General features: G+C 38.9%; 1 long non-coding RNA gene across 1 annotated transcript; it reads left to right on the forward strand.

Moving 5' to 3' along the window:
* Positions 1-1,420: 1,420 nt before the first annotated feature.
* LOC123978386 lies at positions 1,421-4,103 on the forward strand. Its single transcript, XR_006826934.1, has 3 exons — positions 1,421-1,564; positions 1,664-1,692; positions 4,065-4,103. It is a non-coding gene; the product is annotated as an uncharacterized LOC123978386 (long non-coding RNA).
* Positions 4,104-4,818: the final 715 nt, after the last annotated feature.

Consider the following 4,818-nt stretch of genomic DNA (forward strand, 5'->3'; position numbering starts at 1 on the left):
ATTTACAGTGAGTATTTCCTCATAATGTTTTCAGCTCAAACTGTCTTGTTAGAACAATATACTGAAACATTACAATAATTATGATCACAGTGATGAAGTTAACTTTACTCTTGTTGTCTTTCTCTCACAATATCTCCATCTTCACCAGTGACTGAACATAAGTACGCTGATAAGGTGACGTTATACTGCTCCGTGTTGAAATATGAACAGTTCTGTAGACACACAGTGAAGTGGCTGTATGAGGGTAAAGATGTGGACAAAGATAACATGAAGACATGGCAGGCTGACTGCTACGCCGCTGTGTCTTTCCTGGATTCTCATTTTAGTTACAAATCAAAGTCTAACTTGAAGTGTGAAGTGACAGATGATTACTCTGGAAAAGTGCAGCTGTTCACCTTCAGCCCTCAGTCCTCAGGTGAGAAAACAGGTGAGAATATGCTGAGCTGTTCAAGATGACTAAAACCACCAAAACATTTGTTTTTTTGATGACCTTTTAAGATGACATCATTCTTTCTCATTTAGTGACAGTTTCTGGGTTGTTTTATTTCATTTGTGCAGGTGACGCACAAACAACAACAACACAGGCGACAACAAAAACAACAACAACACCTGCTATAACTAAACCACCACCAGCAACAACAACAACAACAACACAGGCGACAACAACAACAACAACAACACAACCTGCTATAACTAAACCACCACCAGCAACAACAACAACAACTGAAAACACAAAATCAGTTACAGCCACAACAACAACTAATGATACTTCAACAAAACTTCAAGGTAGTAACTCATCTTTCTCTGTCTTCCTGTCAGCCTCTTTCTCTCCACATACTGAACTTCATTATTTTACTTTTTATTTCACTCTGCTTTTTAAATAAATTTGTTCTACAGGTTTTTATGTTGGTATTTTCTCAAGAAAAGAAAAAGCTTCTTTAATTAAGTCACTTTCTGGACCGACAAAACTGGTCTTTCATAAAACGAAAAATAGGAAGTGACTGAAAATTATACTTATTAACACAATATTAACGTTATACGTTAATAAGATTTGCTTTAAAGGGATTTTTATTTTCTCTTAAAATAATGAAATCTGTTTTTCAGAATAAAATAACATTGCATTTTTGCTCTGATGTAGTGGAGCATTTAGACACTGTAATGTAATTATTTGTAAGTAAAGTTTATTTTATAACTCCAGTCCCTCTCTGTCCTCTTCTGGAGTCTAAAGTCTGAATGTCAGAGCGACGCTCGGCTGTGGGTGGAGATATTCTCTTATTCAGTCAGTCTCACTCAGTTGTTGTTGCTCAATCCACAAGATCCACTGCTGCTCACAAATCAGACGACTACATTCACAGTTAGCAAAGACATGCGGGAAAACTGTGAGCTGATGAAAGTCTGTGATTCGTTGTTACTTTAGCTGCAGGATTTCAAACAGAACTGAACTGTGCAGTCAAAATGTTTCTAATGTTTTCAGAATCGTTCTGGAGGTTCATCATTGTGTCTGTGGGTTTAGCAGCACTCATAATAATTGTTGTGGCAGTCAACATCTGGACAAGAACTAAAGGTGAGAACATTCACAGATGAAACTCAGAAACAGGAAGTTTTGATAAAGCTGGATTTTCATTGTGGAAACTAAAGTCGACTCTTTCTCTTTTCTTTTCAGGGACAAAAACACAGATGGATGAAAACACAGTGAGTTTATAATGTTTTGTTATAATGCTGGTGTGGCTCTGAATTGTCACATGCTTCGAATACTTAAACGTCACTTCCTGTGTCCGCTATGTTGCGCTACAGAGCACCCGGTATCTATACGTTAGGTCTCACCACGTCAAGTATGAAACACATTGTGAAAATTGATTTACATCGCACGATGAGTGTCAGACAGAACTTGCTTCCTGTTGCCAGTATGTGGCGCTAAGAGTGTAACAGAATTTTGGCATTTAGATGTGTTTGGGGCGAGACCGTTATTGTCACATTCTGCCTGTCTGCGCCGCTCAGTTTAGTTCTCTGTGAGTTTTGGTTATTTGGTCAGTTCGGTATCTGTTATAAAGTCTGTTGGGTTTTGGGTTTCAGTCCTGTCTGTTTGTGTCTTGTGGACTTGTCTATGTTGTTCTGTCTTCTGTTTGTTCGATGATGTTGTTCTGGTCTGATCTGTCCTTTTGATATATCTGTGCCTGCCTTAGTTCTTGTTCAGTTCTGTTCCTGTCTGATGTTTGTTATTAGTTTCCATAACAAAGGAAAACTCCTGCACACTGTCTAAAACGTTTCAGTACTAGACCTTCATCAGGCAAATTGTGTTACATAGTGAGAAGCCATCTTTTATAGGAGGTGACTTATTTATCTACACCAATCACCTACTTCCTAATAAAATAAGGCAGCCATTACAAAACATTCATTCATATTTCCATGTACAGAATGAATGTAGATTTCTGTACACTTTATGTACATCAAACCAATATCATAAATGCACTCATAAATAGACATACTCGCAAATCTCATTGGTGCCTTATATATCAATAGACAAAGAACTTAGAGGAAATAAACATAACGCTAGATTAATACATACTACTTATGAACCAAAAACAATAGGTCTAAAAGAAAATCTCATACTTCAATAATGTAAACTAAGAATGAAATTTATAAAATGTCTTGATTTTTCCTCTTGTCAATATATATATATTTTTTGCAAGTTAGACAGTGTGCGGGAGTTTTCCTTTGTTACTTTTGACTCTCATGTCCCTCTCCGACGCAACTGTCTCTCATTATAGAGGTGCAAAGTTATTGGTTTGCGTACCATCATGCTTGGGTTCTGTCTGTCGGCTAAGTGTCAGTTTATGTTCTCTGCCAGTTTCATTATTTAATCTGATTATGATCATTCTGTATTAATCTGTTATCTTAGTCTGTCGTGGGGTTTGTCAGTGCTGTTGTGTTATCTTGTCTATCTTATCTTGTTTATTCCATGGTTCATTTGCATGTTCAGTTTTGCTCACTTAGCATCTGTGCTGTCTCTGATCTTAGGTTTAGTCCTGCATTTTAGTTCTGTGTCTTAGTTAATGCCTTTGTATTTACTCCTAGCTCTGTGTTTGCATTATTTTTGGCTTTGTCTGCTCTGCGTTCTGTTTATTCCTAGCTTCAGTCTGTTTTCCCTGTTGGTTGTAGTTTATTTGTGATCTGTCTGCTTGTGTCTGGAATAGTTTGTTATTTATATTTTTCTGATCTGTTACGTCTTATTTTCATATGGTCTGTGTTCTTTTCCCTCTCACCTGTGTTGCTCCCGCCTGCTCGTTAGTTCCTGGTGTTAAATGTTTGCTGTTTCTGTTCAGTCTCTGTCCGGTCATTGTCGTGTGATAAGTGTTCTGAATGTCTCTGTGTTGCCCGATCCTCTGTTTGGACAATTTACACCCGAAGCGCATGTAAGCCTTTTTGTGTTTCTGGATTAAAACCTGTGCTCCTTCAGTCAACTCAACAAGTGTCTTGCATTTGGGGGTTTCTTCATCAAATCTGTGACAGTTATCAAGCATGTAGAGTTTGGTGCAGATGTGAGCATGTACACTGATGTTACAACAACTTAATTTTTCATGGCGAATCACTGATTTTGGATGCCACGCCACAGGCACGCCGTTCCACAAAAACTCACTGTTAGTACAACTTTTAATTGTCAAAGGCTTTAGAGTGACAGCAACAGTCTGAAGTCGGTCGGACTAAATCATTAGGAGCAGTTCGTTAAAGTATGGAGTGTGTAAATCATCCAAAAATGAACTTGAGGCTTTTTTTGTGTGTCTTGATATTATACATGTCCCCCAAAAATTTCATGCATGTAGGTTGAACGTGGCACGGAGGCTAATTTATTTTCCAATTTTGTAGGTGCTTCTAGTGAGCTTTTTTTCCACACCCATGTGCAGAACCCATAAAATATGTAATTTTTTGCCACGCCTGACATGCAAAGTGTAGCATGTTCAGGTGCTGTCAGGTTATTTCTTATCTCCTTGTGTTAAATGTGGGTCAGTGATGTGAAAGTTGTCAGTTAAAGTGTGTCAGAGTGAGGGTTTGTTTGTGTTTCACAGGTGAATAATGATGAAGATGAAGATGATGGTGTGGTGAACTATAAAAACGATGGAGACCCTTCTGCCTCTGTCAGACTCCACTGATCAACAACTTCCATATCAACATCAGCTCATCAGAGAAAAGACTCCACTGCAGTTAAATAACAGCACATTTACACGAGTAGTTGAAGCCTTTAGAGAACAAAAATCTCATTAGATCATTTTTAGATTTTTATTACTGATTGTTTTTCTTTCTCTTCTCTTTATTATATCTGATAAAAACATAATCTGCAAATAACACAGACTCGAGACAGACTGGTAACAATGGAAGTTTTTTATAACAACTTGGAAAGTTAAGGTGAAAGGGTGGCTGACTGGTGAGAGGGTCAGGGGTGAGGTTGATGACCAGAGAGTGACTTGACTGAGAGAGCTGGCTGGCAGGCAGTAGTGGGAAAATGGTAGCAGGTTAATCTGAAGGCAGAGAAAACGTCTCAGGTTACGTATGTAACGCCTCTAGGCGTAGCAGGTCTGAACGTGAATGAAATCACTCCAATCCTATTGACTTGTTGCTAGAACGGTAAGGTGTGACGGAATAACCGCAGGAGTATAAAGCACACCTGTACACACTCATCATTAGCTTAAACTATGAAGCAGGCGCTTCAGGCGGGGAGAGAGGTGAGGCGGGCCGACGCAGTGTCTCTTTCCCCTTCTCGGGGAACCAGGGTTACATACGTAACCCGAGACGTTCCCCTTCGAGGGAACTCGAACTGCGTCG

This window comes from Micropterus dolomieu, linkage group LG10 (assembly GCF_021292245.1).
Source record: "Micropterus dolomieu isolate WLL.071019.BEF.003 ecotype Adirondacks linkage group LG10, ASM2129224v1, whole genome shotgun sequence".
Taxonomy (NCBI): Eukaryota; Metazoa; Chordata; class Actinopteri; order Centrarchiformes; family Centrarchidae; genus Micropterus; species Micropterus dolomieu.